This window comes from Nyctereutes procyonoides, unplaced genomic scaffold (genome assembly GCF_905146905.1).
Source record: "Nyctereutes procyonoides isolate TBG_1078 unplaced genomic scaffold, NYPRO_anot_genome, whole genome shotgun sequence".
Lineage (NCBI taxonomy): Eukaryota > Metazoa > Chordata > Mammalia > Carnivora > Canidae > Nyctereutes > Nyctereutes procyonoides.
The window spans coordinates 13,971,110-13,986,438 of NW_026575043.1; the positions used below are offsets into that span (position 1 = coordinate 13,971,110).

Consider the following 15,329-nt stretch of genomic DNA (forward strand, 5'->3'; position numbering starts at 1 on the left):
CCCCTAAAAGCCTGCCCTTGTCGACTCTGGAGGTTAAAAGCTGTGGGAGAGGCACAACAATCACAAAGTGTCCCTTTGTCCTCAGTCCTATATTTTCCTTCGAACTTCCTCTCTTACCTGTTGGTCTCTAGGTAGTCAAGTTAATAGAGCTTTCAAGAGAGGATTTTACATTTGGTGGCAGAGAAGGTTAGCTGCCCTGAATCATGGTAGGTTGTTTTGTGAATCTGGAAAGGGGACAGGAGCCATAATAAAGGTGTCCACATACATCCCTTGAAAAATAACAAGAACTCAAAGGCTACTGTTTTTCAGTTACAATGGCTTTGGACACTGTGGAAATTTTTTTTTAATCAGAGAAACTGGACTTTGGTTTTTTTTTTTTTTTTGGACTTTGGTTTTGAACTAAAAAGAATCCCGTGTCATCCCACAGAAAAACAGCCATGTTATAATTTAACATATGTTGCCCTCTAGCAGGTGGCTTAGTACTGCAAGTGTTTTGCTCAGTACGTTTTTTTCCTGTACGTCTCTCTGGCATCACAGAGTGGGTCTAGGAAGACATGCAGAGGAGAACCTGCTACTCCTACCCCCTACTTGACCCACCAGGGCCCCTCCGTGTTCAGTTCAAAGGCTGGCCTGCACTGGAGTCTACACAGAATTGAACAGCAGATGGGCACATAATAAGGAGCTGGGCCAAGTGAGTTGAAGCAGCCTCACTCCACGGGACCCACGGCCATGACCAATAGAAGGGGTGGACAGCTTGCCAGAGTAGGGCTGGCTGGATGCTGAGTGCAACTGGGGTCTTAGGATGAGGTGCTTAGAGCGATCACGAATGGTTGTGTGTTTTGTTAAAAGTTGGGGAATGTGGGAAGCCTGCCCATGAGCAGTCCAAGTGGAGAGTGGAGATGCAGGAAGACTGGGATGCCCTCCTCTTGCTTTGGGAATCAGTCCATTTTCAAAGTGACTCTCATGAAGACTCCACATGGCAAATGTACTGAGTGCTCATTGAACTCGGAGCGGATGCATGGGTCATTGTATCTGCAGTGTGCTGTTGCAAGAAGAGCAAGGTTTGTTTTCAGCTACTGGGAATAATCACATCTTTAATCTGCCTATTGTGAAGACATTGCGTCAGGCTCAATGCCATGCCCTTCATATTTTTAAATTTGCTTCCATGTTCAATTAATATAATTGCAAAAATAAATTTAAAACTAATTACTCGTGCATAGAATTCTCTATCTCACAACTCAGCATTTGCAAACAAAGGACGCCGTAGCTATTATGATAATAGTTCCTAATAACCTGGAACTGTGACCTAATTGTAGTTAAGCTGACACCATGATGTAAATAGTGACATTGGTATTACTTCAGGATCATTACCCTGTGGGGAAGAACAGGCTGCAATTAAATTATGGTAGAAGGGTCACCAGATTTCATCAATATCAAGAAAGAAGCCAAAATGGCATGGATATGGAAAACCACCATATGGTATACGATGGCTGAAAAAGATGGGTCTTTAAGAAAAAATAATTTTAAAAATCCTCCTGACCATGTGTTTCTCACATCTAGTCAGGTACGAGGGGCTGATGAGGATGTCACCTGCATGACAGTGGGGCCCCCACCCAGCTTCTTGGGTTTTATTGCCTAAGGACTGCTACATACTCATCTTCTGGCCACTTCCCTTGTGCTATCTATCATCCCTTCTCCTCCTCTCTACACAACCATCTGATACATTTTGCTAAAATGCAAATCTGACAGTGTCATTTCTCTGCTAGAGATCATTCAGTGGCTCTTTATGACCTTTGGAATAAGTGGTTCTCATGTTGCCAAACAAACCTATGAGGCCCTTGGAGATGATACTTCTCGTGGATCATATACCACCATCTCCTCCCTCCCTTTTTTCCCATCACCCAGACATCCCATGCCTGGCTGCCTTGCAGTTCCATGGATGTCCTCTTCCTGACTTGGCACCTCCCCTACATGCAAATGCTTTTGCTTGCATTCCCTCTAGGTAGAGAGGCAGTCAGATCTCCTCCAGGCCAACCCACAGCCCATAATTGCCTGCCATTCTTACCTGCCTTTCCAGACTCAACCCAAACATCCCCTCCTCTGCCATGCCTTTCTTGATTCTTCCAGGAAGATTATCCCCTCCATCTTGTGTGCCAGCATCTTGTTTTTAATAATGCAACTGCGTTTATTTCATTTTTATCCATTCTGACCATGTGCTGTCTCCTTCTCTAAACTGTGAGCTGTTAAAGGACAACCACCAGTGTCCCATTTATCACTAGGACCTAGCTCACTGCTTGATCTGTAATAGGCAATCTCCATACGATTGTTAAATTCTGTTTTTGAAAAAGAACAATTTTGGTCTGAAGAAAAGAAGATAGAGGGGAGCTGGTATGTGTCTTGAAGTGTATGAAGGGTGGCCATACGGAAAAGAGGACTTTTTCTGCCTAGCTGTGGCTGTGAAGTGTGATCAGTGCATGGAGGACTTAGTGAGAGATAGGAATGATACAAAGAAGAATGCCCTAAAGGTCAGTTGTGCAAAGAGAGAATCAGCTGCCTTTTGAAATGGGTAGTAAATATCTGATTATTGAAGTACTCAGGCTAAGCTGGAGATTTTGTAGGAATTATTCAAGTATCACGTGGATGACCACACTGGTTATATCTTTCTGTTTTATGATATAATAATTAAAACATGGCATTGATGTTCTATTACCCTAGCTCTCTGTATCTAAACACACACACACACACACACACACACACACACACACACACCTAAATAAAATTGTCAGGACTGAGGCGTCTGGGTGTCTCAGTTGATTAACCATTTGCTTTTGGCATAGGTCATGATCCCGAGGTCCTGGGATCGAGGCCCTTGTCAGGCTCATGTCAGTGGGGAGTCTGCTTCTCCCTCATCCTCTGCTCGCCCCCTCATTCTTTCCTAAATAAATAAGATCTTAAAAAATTGTAAGGACCCAGATTTGCCTATACCATTATCCTCAGATGCTTGATACTAACTATTGAATGTTAAAGATTATCGACACTTGTTACAACAACAATAACTGAATGTATGATGTAGTTCCAGAAAGGTTTGTAACATACTTCAACATTTAAGATTCTGATTTTTGCAAATGATATTTTGTGTTACTGGGTATGTCCTTATGATTCTTGAGGATGGAACTGAAAAGAAGTTTCCACTTTCCTAACTTCACCGTAAGGTGGCATCAAGATTATTGTTAGGGTTTTTATTTGCATTAATAGTTTAGATTCATTCCCATGTTTGGCTGGGACTTTTTGTTTTTGCTAAAAGTTAGCTGTGCATTTTGAGAAAAATAGTAATTCCTACTGTGATACTTCTAAAGACCCATCACTATTCAAGATTTCATAGGTTACGTGATTTTATGCTGCTTTTTTTTTTCTTCAGCAGTATGGAAAAGATAAAATGATGAGGTGAATCTGAGATGCTGGACCATTATGGTGGCACAAAGCTAATTGATCATTTTCCCCTTTCTTTATAAACTCCCATTTTACTGCAGCTGCCAAACCTTGTATGGCTCCAAATTAGGTTGCTTTATATTATGCAACCTCACGAGTACAATTTGTTATTTTCTAAATAGGCCAAGAGGAAACTGGACTCACATTAGTGTTAAAGTATCCTCTTAAAGATGACAATGGCTGTTTGAAAAGTCACGTGCCTAAAAACTCATTTAGGCTGCAGATCAGGCAAGGTCCTTTAAACTGGGCTCAGGCCAGAGAAACTAGCTTCCTGAGCAAAATTTGTAGCATGATTGAATAGAATACTAATACTGTTTTCTCACCTTTCTAGTCAGTCTAGAAGTACGCAACCATTGTACGGGAGAAACACATCTCAGGATACAGACTCTGCTGGGCCCCCAAGCAAGCACCCAGTCAAGAGGAGGCATTTCATATTCTCTTCATATCTGTTGTCACCTAAGAGCATGTGGCCCCTTGTGCCACCACTTGTCAATCTGACCTCAGTCCAACCAGCTAGAGATGCCAACTTAGTGTTCAGGGAAATTACTGAACAAAACTGCTATGGAAGCAACAGTATGTAAAGGCTTATGTTTGGGAGCTTCTAGCAAGATGGGTTAGGACAGCCCTATTTTAGGGTTAGTAGGTACTGGGAGTGTTAGTTCCTTTCCCCCTGGTGCCAAATTTCTAAGTGGTTCTATGTGGTACTCATCAATATACTCTCTCATGTAGTGATTTGTTATTCTTAGTACTTCTTTCCTCATTCCACCATCATTAATAAGTATTTATTTATTAAATATACATAATTTATACATAGTAGAGTTCAGATACTATATTAGGCACTATAACATAGATGTGTCAGTGGGTCAACTAGTTAAGCTAGTTGAAATCCTGATATGAAGAAGGGAAGCGGAAGCATGTATATTTTAAAGGTCATTATCTATCTATCTATCTATCTATCTATCTATCTATCTATCTAATCTACTATCTGATCTCCTTAAAATGATCTCTTAGGCCTAAGTCTGGAAGGACAGTGTCCAGCTGGAGCCTACTGGTTTTATTACCATTTTATGTTATGTATGTATGTATGTATGTATGTATGTATGTATGTAGAGCATGAACAGATGGGGAGGAGCAGAGAGGGAGAGGGAAAATCCCAAGCTGACTCCACACCTCACATGGAGCCCAACATGAGGCTCAAACTCATGACCTTGAGATCATGACTTGAGTCAAAATCAAGAGTCAGACTCCCAACTGACTGAGCTACACAGGCACCCCTCATTACCATTTCTAAAGAATGAATATACAAGCAGAAGGGATATAGTAAGCAGGAAACTTTAAAAAAATGGAATTGAGAATAGAGAAATTGAGAATTTTCTTTTATTTCAGAGAAGATTTTCTGACCAGCTGGCTTATAGATCCAATTTGTTGATGAAGTGGATAGGGATACATCAAACTGGCATAGCTTGACACTACTAGCAATTAAGTGAAACCTAGTAATAGATCTTGCTAATATGTCATGTTCCCGAAGCAACTTGGAGGTTAAAATTTGGCTTCTCCTAGAAACTTCTCTGAAGGAGAGAAATTGCTGGCTCTCCCCTCCCTTTGAACTACCATTTCAAATAGTACCATTTCAAATATTAATTACAGACCTACTTACTCTGTCCCAGTGTTCTGGGATCAGAGGTTTATTTCAAATTTACATGTTGAATGTGGTTAATTTTTCTTTTGGATCTTCATTTTATACTTTGTGAAAATAGTACAATTTTGAGGGAGGAATGAGAGAAACTATAATAATGCGGCTTTTGGCAATGCTCATCTCTTAATTTATCTGCCTCCATTTCTTTATCATGGGGACTGCTCTTCCTCTCTCCTTGTGGTTCTGGTAGGTCTGTCTATCAAGGGTCCCATCTCACCACAGTGGTAGGTCCAAGGGTCAATCAGAAAAGCTCATGTCCCCAGACATAGTGATTGAGCCAGAGTGGGCATATGGCCAACCAGGGCCAGAGCTCTTTTGGGGACTTGAAGGGGTGGCTTACTGATAGTTTCCCTTTCAGAGACCATGAGCTGTATGCACTTGGGGCTTTGGGCCTGTCAGAGCCCAGTTTCCCCTGTGCAGAGATGGAAACTACCAGAGATTGAAGGCAAAACAACCAAGAGATTAAGAGACTCAGCTAGAGTCTTAATAGCATCAGTGGAGGGTCTGCATTCATTCTCACCTATTACAGTTCCTTGAGTCAATAAGTTCTCTATTTCATAAAGTCCAGATTTAAAAGGAAAGAATACTGACAAATTAGATACCCTGCATTGAACTCAAAGCTATGATATACAGATTATCTGAGGGAAAGGAAATATTTTAGTTTATCATCAACAGTACTTTTCGCTTAAAGATCAGAAAGCTAAATAAATAAATAAATAAATAAATAAATAAATAAATATCAGAAAGCATCATTAAACATGAGGTTGTTGGAAGGTGAAAAAGTTAACTCCTGAGTACGATAATGGGAGACGAGAACACCGAAACACCACATTTATGCATATTTTAAGTACAATGTCATTTCTGCAATGTTTTGATGTCCCTCTCAAAATGCAATAATCTATGGCTGAAAACCACTGAGCATATGGATTAATACATTTTTAAATTGATCTGACTAAGTGGTTAAAACCAGAGCTGCCAACAGGTCAACTATCTGGGAATTATTTTACTCAGAACACGATTGACATTTCCACTCTTCTATCTCATATACAGACAATGACAGGCACACAAAACCTGCCTTAATTAGTCTATTAGATAAGGAAAAGGAAGAGAAAAGGAAGCTTGCAAATTAATTTTATCTGTGTTGTAGAACTTAAAAAACAGAAATGATATTAGGAGTTATTTATTCAACTTCTTAACATACTATGTCAGGTTATATCACACATATTTCCTGGGGAATTTAATTAATGAGATGTTGCCAGGTAGGAAAATTCTAAATCCCTATTATTGAATAAAATCTTTAATGTATGATAGGTGCCTACAGACTTACTCTAATACCTTGAAGATGAAATAAGATTAATTCATGATTATTATACGAAATTGGCAAGCTCTCCTCCCCACTCATGCCTCCAACTACCGTCTTTGGACTGCTCTTCTCTGGGCAGATAATTCCTATCTATCCTTATCATCACCTATTCTGAATGTGCTCTCAAATCTCTCTCTCTCTCTCTCTCTCGCTCCAAAGCCTGGGTTAGTGACCTTTCTACAATGCATACCCATATGGGAACACATGTCACATTAAACTGTCACTGTCCTTTGTTTCCTCTAGCAGACTGGGAGCAACTTGAGGCAAAGGTTGCATCAGGTTCATTTATGGATCCCAGAAGAACACACAGTACTTGGCACATAGGTTATGTTAAAAAATTATGTAACACATAAATTACTATGTAATAAATGTGTTATTTTAATGATTACATGAGTGCTTTGGGAGGAAGGCTCTAGAATTTGCATTGAAGATCTTACTTAAAAGATATCCAACAACAACAAAAAAGACATCCAACACATCAAATTAAATAGAGTTTAAGCCAAGAAGATACATTTGAATGAAAATGTTCTTCAGTGATTGTTTATCACCCAACCTGTGACCTACCTGAGTACAGGGACACAATTGTGTACACCTGTCAGGTATCACAATCAGCCCTAGATGGTCACTAGGATCCCCTGGGGCAACTCTAGGACTATATAGATACTTTGTTCCCATTTAAATCAGGCTCCCTGAGGATAGGTACCAGACATCAGAATTTTATTTTCAAAAGTTCAGTAGGTAATGTCAACATTTAGTCAAGGATTGAGAAATACAGAAGCAGCTAATGGGTAGGAGTGCTTCCTACTATCTGGTTGGCTTTCCTATGGTTTTCCTATTATTTCATTGGAAGTGATTGGGATCAGGTCCTAATATGTAGCATATGTACAGAGGGCTCACTGTATCCCAGGCACTTGACATATATCATCTCAACAAAATCCCAATTGTTCGCTTCCATACACAAGGCAATGGAGTCTCCAAGGCTTAGGAAGCAATAGACCCTGGATTGAGAGCCACCTCTCTCAGTGGCCAGACCATGTCCTTTCTAGGATACTACACTGGGCTGGTTGGATGGGATTCTGATTATGTTAGACTGACCTGGTTAGTGACCTCTGGGTATATAATTGCTTTTCCCTACTGATAATGAACTATTTATCCTTCCCCAGGTCAAAGAGATGTCAGGTAATAAAAATTAAAGGCTTGATGTTGAATGTGATTCTCATGCCAGAAAAACTATTGTTGGGAGTATTTTCTGTGAAAGAAGCTAGTTAAACAGACAAACTAACAAACAACCCAAAACAAAAAAAATTTTTTGAATAGTGATAACAGTTCATTTGTTAGTTTATATGTATGTTTTATTCATTTAGCAAACATAAAAGAGATGTCTTCTCTGTTCCAGATTCTGTAGTATGTACTGGGATGCAAGAAAAAAAATAGCTCAATCATCCCCTAAATCTTAAATCTTAAGATGGACATAGATATTCTGTTAAAGTAATAAGCAAACCCACCATTAAAAATTTTTTTGAAGGTGGAAAATGGGATTTTATTTTAGATTTTAAGGCAGTTGCTTCAAAAAGATGTTAAATTATTTTTTAAAATTTTATTTATTCATTCATGAAAGACACAGAGAGAGAGGGAGGCAGAGATACAGGCAGTGAGAGAAGCAGGCTCCATGCAGGGAGCCCAATGTGGGACTCGATCCTGGGTCTCCAGGATCAGGCCCTGGGCTAAAGGTGGCACTAAACCACTGAGCCACCTGGGCTGCCCCTCAAAAAAGATGTTAAATTATAAAACATGTGGTACAATCAGGAAATAAGAAAGAAGCAAAAATCCATAGATATTATGACTGGATTCTTGACCTATTTAGAACTGTTTAGGAATGTTAATAGGCCAAAATCTCTCTTAATTTACCCCAGGCTTTTCACATATTTTAATACTCAGTTGATGGAAAAATATAACTATTTCCAGTGATTTCAAAAACTATTTTGTTTTATATGACTCCAAGAGTATAGCTGTATTTGTTATCTTTAATAAAATAATTGAAATCCCATTTCACTTGAATTTCATAATAATTATGTACAGAATTACAAGGGGGAAGGCCAAGAACTCCCCTGGGGCAAAGGAGAAGGGGCTGAGAATCAACCAGTGGGGAAGCTTGGAGAACTGTACTTGGTGTACTCGTTCTTAAATAGCAAAAAGGAAACAGAATTAATGTCAAGTAGGACGGAGTCCAGTCCCATTGCCCTTGTAAGGAATTGACATTTGTTTAAGTTTTCCCTTAGCCTTGGAGAGAGGTCACCTCTGGTCATGCTACTATCTGGTTGACTCATTTATAACAATGCTATCTAAGGGTAGTTTTAGTGACCAGAACATTTGCTTCTTGGCTGTAGAAAAATGGCATGGCTTTTACCAGGAGGTTGTGTCTGGCACTGTTCCAACTACTTTCTTGTCCTAACTCATTTGATCCTCATGACAACCCTTTAGGATAGCTCTACTTTGCATATAAGGAAATCAAAGCACAGAGGGATTAAGACATGTGACCAGAAGCTGGGAGTTGAGTGCAGGTGTTCTGATTCCAGAACCCACGTTCTTCACCCCCACACTCTTATCACCTTCCATGTGGATGCCTTCCCTTCATCCATAGCTTCTTGTCTCCCTTTGCGTCAAACCTGTAAGCTGAAAGAGCGACCGGGGGTATTCAGAGCTGGTGGAGGAAAGCAGTCACGGGGAACCTACTGGGTTTGGAAAAAGTATAGCCATGGGCCTCAGCTGTTCTCTGTGGCTGGGCTGCTGGTAGTGACTTGCTGGGATGGGTAGCATGGGCTTATGGCTCTGGTCCAAGCAGGGATAGTCTATCCTGTCTAGTGAGAAACTGCATGCTCCATAGGCCAGATTTGCATTCTCAGGGAGAGTTCACTGTTTGAACTATGGCTCATAAGGAAGAAGCAGGACTCTGGGAAGAAAAAATTGAGGTCTGAGCTCCTCAACCCAAGAAGATGTGTAGAGAAATAATTTGTAGAGAAATAAGACATGAACAGGACATCTTGGACATGATTGGTTGTTGGAGCTGACACTGTGCTCACCAGAGGGGATCTTTGGGAAGAGGTCATCAAATGGGAGTAAAAAGAAGTCCTGTCAGGTGAGAGGAAGATTGTTAAGAAACCTGCCATTATAGCAGAGTTCCCAACCTCAGCTATTTTGACAGTTGGGGCTGGGCAATGTCTTTTGTGTCTGGGGGCTGTCCTGTGTATTATAGGGAACTTGGGAGCATCCTTAGCTTCTACCTCCTAGATGTCAGCGGCACCCCCTCCTCAGTTGTGAAAACCAGCAGTGTCTCCAAACATTGCCACATGTCCCCTGGAGGACAAAATATCCCCTACTCCTGCCCTTTCTTGAAAACTACTGTGTGCAAGCAGCCACATTGGAGGTGAATTTCTGAAGATTTGCATCTTTTTAAGGTGCAGATTGTCTTTTCTCTCTTAGGTCATGCAAAAAAGGAGGTTAATATAAAAACTCTTGAAATTTCATTTTCACTTTCCCCTTCCTTCTGTCCGTTTTTTTCTTTCTTTCTTTCTTTCTTTCTTTCTTTCTTTCTTTCTTTCTTTCTTTCTCTTTCTTTCTTCTTTCTTTCTCTTTCCTTTCTCCTCCTCCTCCTCCTTCTTAACATATTACCATCTTTTGGAGAGGACATAAGAGGAATCTCTTGTTCTGAGGTCTCCTGAACTTCACTTACTATCAAGGCCAAGGGGCAGCTGTCCCTTTGAAATTGCCCATAATAATATTTTAGGTACAGATATATAGATACTATTGCAAAATTACTCTTATAAGCAGAAAACAGTATCCAAGATCCCATTCCTTATCTCATTTCTTGACTCAACGTTCTTTATTTCTTTGCCCATGAAAAAACTAAGTGACAGAGAGCAACAGGCAGGGGCCCTTGCTGTCCTGGCACTCTCCCTAGGGAGTGCCCTGGGGAAGAAGGAGCATAGTGTGCTCTCCTTCAAAATGCATGCTATCCTTCCAATTGCTTTTATCAGCATGTCTCTTGAATTGCTCCTTGTAAAATTAGAGGAAAAAAATAACGATTTAAAAATAAAATCAGAAGATAATACTTGTTTGAATAACAAGAAAAAGTCAAAAAGGCTTAAATGTCAAGTAAAATGTCAAATTAAAATGAAACACCCAAGAGTCAGGAATAATTAGTGGACAGTAGATAAAGTAAAAATGAAGTGAAGAATAATTCATAGCCAAGAGTTTCAGACACTGAAACTGAACTTTAATAGAAAAGAATCAGTAAAATATTAAAATAAGAGAAGATGGTGTAAACATGCATCTAATTTAATCGGCCGAGAAATTGAAAGCTTGAAAGTTTCTCAGTGAAAGGATGAGGGGGAGTAGTAAGGCTAAAATAAAAACAAGTCACCGGACAATATTACCAACTTAGAAAAAAAAATTATGAAGGAAAAGGAAGTAGTCAAAAATAATTAATAGAAAGTAAAAATAAATTCAATGTAAAAATTCATATAATGAAGTAGAAACAATGGGGAAGAACTTAATACAAATAAAATAGGCTAAAAATATTTCTAAAGAAAATGATTCAAGCAATTGAAGAGACTAATGGACTTTAAGAAGAAAATCAAGTGAATTGAAGAAGCAAGGCAGCATCAGCAGACCAGAGTTGGTGTGGCTGGGTATGTCAGAGATAGGGTTTCCAGATAAAAGAAAACATTTGCCAAATATTTGCTAAATCTGGCAACCAGGCCTTAAAGAGAGTGGCTGGGCAGACGTGGTCCCTGGTTTGGTCTTCTAGAAGATGGCCAGACTGTGTGTTCAGGGGGACGGACACTACCACTAGGAAGTCTGTAGGTTCTCAGCTGGAGGGACACAAGGCCACATCACAGGGTGAAGACCTCCTACAGAATGGGCTCGCGTGACACTGCAGAAAAACAGTTTCTTGACCAGTGGTAACATCACACACTTTCCTCTCTGGGTTTTCAAGTACTCTTTCTCCTCTGGAAAGTCTGAGTTGATCTGAACCCAGAACACACTGTTGGGTTTGTCCTAAATTATCATTCCTTACAGAATTTTTCACAGTTAAGCTATTCTTCTTTCATCCAGAAGAGGGCGCAGGCCAACACAGGTTGATCCCAGAAAGAAGGAAATATTTAGCTCATTTCCTTCGATTGGGGCTGCTTAATTACATTAATATCAGAATTTTATGAACACTTGCAGGTACCTACATATAGACACCCCTTTAAATTACAATTTCATTCCCTTGGACAAATTAAAAGAACCATACTACTTGGACTATTTTAACAGTTTATGGCATACACATATGACTAAAGATTACATTAACTAGGGTGAGGTAAAGGGCTTATTATCTTTCTTCTAGGGGTACTTTTATGACTTTAATGCCTTAAAATGATTGTTTCCATTACTATTCCTCATATCATCCCTGTACTAGAAAAGTGAAATCAGGTTGCATTTACTCATTTGATGTTTATTAATCACTTACTGTTTGTCAGGCGATTGACGGGTATTGTGAGCAAGTGATGAATAAGATTCAGACTCTACCATTATGGAATTTGCAGTCTCCTTAGAGCAAGAAGATAACAGATAAACAGGCTGTTTCACTCAGTGTAATAGGTGATGGGATAGAAGTACACACAGGTGATCTACAAGAAGACAAGAGACCACTATGTCGCAGGCTTGAGGGGCTGCAGGAGGTTTTCCTGGGGAGGCTGTATGTAAGAATGTGTAGATGATGGGCAGCTCCAGCGGTTGGCCCAGTGGTTTAGCGCCGCCTTTGGCCCAGGGTGTGATCCTCAAGACCTGGGATCAAGTCCCATGTTGGGCTCCCTGGGAGGAGCCTGCTTCTCCCTCTGCCTGTGTCTCTGCCTCTCTCTCTCTCTCTGTCTCTCATGAATAAATAAATCAAATATTAAAAAAAAAGAATATGTAGATGATAATGAGGAAAAAACAATGGGGAGGGCTGGGTGGGAAGTGTGCTTCAGGCCCAGGGAGCAGCATATGCAAAGGGCTTGGGGTAAGACACAGCAAAGCAAGTGCCTGAGTCATATGCTGGAGTGTGGTGCAGGGGAGCTGGTTCACACAGAAGGCTGGAAAGGCAAGTGGGTGAGAGAGCAGAGAAAACCTTATAGAACACATGGCAAGAGGTCGTATGCTGAACGTGATGGAAGATCCTGACAGGATGGGATGCCACATAGAGAGAGGGTTCTGGTCTGTCATGTGGAGAGTGGGTCAGCAAGAAAGGAAACAGTGTGCCCTGTCAGGAAGTGCCCGAGATGATCCCCATGCAAGACGATGCAGGATGCCTGATTAAAGCCACGGCAGCTGCTGTAGATTGAATGATTGTAGCCCCTCGCCAAGTCCTGACCCAGACTCTTATGTTGAAAACTCATCTTCAATTCAGTGATGTTTAGAGGTGGAGGTCTTTAGGAGGTGATTAGCTCATGAGGGTGGACCCCTTGTGAATGGGATTCATGCTCTTATAAAACAGACCCTGGAGAAGCTCCCTCACCCCTTTTGTCATGAGAGGTCATAGCATGAACCAGGAAGCAGGCTCTTGCCAGACATGGAATCTACCAGCGTCTTGAGCTTGGACTTTCCAGCCTCCAGAACTCTGAGAAATAAATTTCTTCTATTTATAAGCCACTCAGTTTGAGTATTCTGTTCTGGCAGCCGGAATGGACTGAGACAGTAGGTAAGATGGGAAGAGGTGATGTGTCTGAGACATTTAGGAAGTAGATTTGATGGATATGGTGGCTGGGTTATCAAGAGTGATGGCCAGGTTTCTGGTTTGGCGAATGGGCTCTGGGTGTTGCCTCCTGGAGACACATTGAATATATGTCCTATATGTCATAGACATATGGAGAATGAGTGGTAGAGCCAAGCTAGTGGTAGAGCCAAGCTTGGGAAACGCTGTGATTATGGAGTCTGTTGGAGACATGGTTTCAGGGTTTGGAGAATGATTTGGGTTGGAGTAGATTCGAGAGTCGTGAGCCCTGAGCTCACGACTTGGAGGCGTGGGTGTGGATGGGTTTCTCCACAGAGAAACTACAGAGAGAAGAAAAAAGGGGAGAGAGGAGGACAGTGTGTAACCACAAAGTTTAGAGGAGCCAAGGAGGACAAGGAGGCCAAGAAGGACCCCAGGAATGGCCATAGAAGTAGGGAATAAATCCTAAGAGAATATGGTGGCCTAAAGTCTAGGAAGATGGTGTGTCAAGGAGAGCACTAAATGCTGCCAGAAAAGTCAAGTAAGGTAAAGACTGCAAAGTGCTCATTACAGTTTGGAATGAAGACATTTTTTGTCTTCTTTGGAGAGATTTCAGTGGAGTGATAGAGGCTGAAGCCAGGGAGAGGATATAAGTGTAAGTGGGGAAGTGGACACTAACGATGAGGTGACGTACGTGTGCGTGCCCCTGCACGTGTGTAGATATGTGTGCATTAGGGTGATGGCCCCTGGCAACAATAAGAGGGTGCAGGGTTGAAGGAGGCTTTATTTTCTTGTCTGGGAGGGATTGGGCACACTTAATGCCAATATTATTGAACGTTCTAGCAGGAGAGGTCGTGAACGATTTTTCGTGTCCATTGTGTAACAAAGAGACACAGAAACCAAGGCTGTTGATGATTCTTTTATTACTCATCCCATTAGGTGTTCTTTTGAGAAATGACTCTTCGAAGAAGAATGTATGTGATCATCTCGATGTGAGCACGTGTATCTGAATCCAATGTTTCCGCACCTGCCGCTGACCCGAGTGAGCACATTTAGATTGAATTCATTGTCACAGCAAGCTGCACAGGCAGGCACACTGGCAGCTTAAAACTTCAACATCCAGAAGGCATCAATAGAACTTTCGGTTCCTTTCCTTTGAATTCTACTCGTAACACATTGCAGAGAGCCACAGACCCGACCTTTCCAGTTCTCCAGGGAGACCCTCCCGGCCCTCCCCAAATTGCAGCAGCCATACTCGAAAGACCAGAAAGAACTGCCCAGATCAAAACCAATTACGTGGGAAGAGAAACATATAAGGAATTGTCAGTTCACTGGAGTCTTAAAAATGAGACATTTTATTCCCTAAAGAAATATGGTTAGAGCTGTTTTTGGCACTAATAATGTTTCTCTGTTGTTTACTTTTATTTTTAGCTGGAATCTCCTGGACTAGCAAGGACTACATCCAATGACCTTAGCTCCTTTCCAGCCCATGGGACTGTCTGGCATTTTGGTCCCAAGTGAAGTCCTATTAAGTAGGTGGGGGGAGGTGAGGGCTAAGTGATCTGGGCATGCTCAGTTCAGACAGCGTTGCTCAAAAGTCTAGTATATGTGAAAGGAGAGCATATGTAATCAGGCTATGGGATTCTCAAAGGAATATGTGGTCTCAGATCCTAAAGGATCCGGGGGAAGCTCCCTCATCAATCTCCCAAATGGTGCTAAACCCATTACAAAGTATACATGTAGTTCCAAAGCTAATTTCCTCCACCTGGCAATTGAAGCCTGTTTTAAGACCTATGTCTGGCCATACTAACGGGCTTACTGTATCTAATAGACGCAGTCCATGGCTTTATGTGCACATGGGTTACGATAGCCGTATGTAAAGTCATTATGGTATTGGCAAGTTATCTAATAGATATCCACTCTACTTGCCTTACTTGTGTTGTTAATTCCCAAAAATAGCTCTGAGAGGTTCCAATGAGCCTGAGGATGCAGAACCCGCTGCCTCGTATCCGAGCAGCGAGGCTACCCATGGCGTTGTGTGTTCATCT

General features: G+C 41.2%; 1 protein-coding gene across 2 annotated transcripts in view; it reads right to left on the reverse strand.

Annotated features, from left to right (window-relative positions):
* PHACTR1 (phosphatase and actin regulator 1) overlaps nt 1-15,329 on the reverse strand; it is a 549,001-nt gene that overhangs the window by 349,297 nt on the left and 184,375 nt on the right. The window lies entirely within an intron of this gene.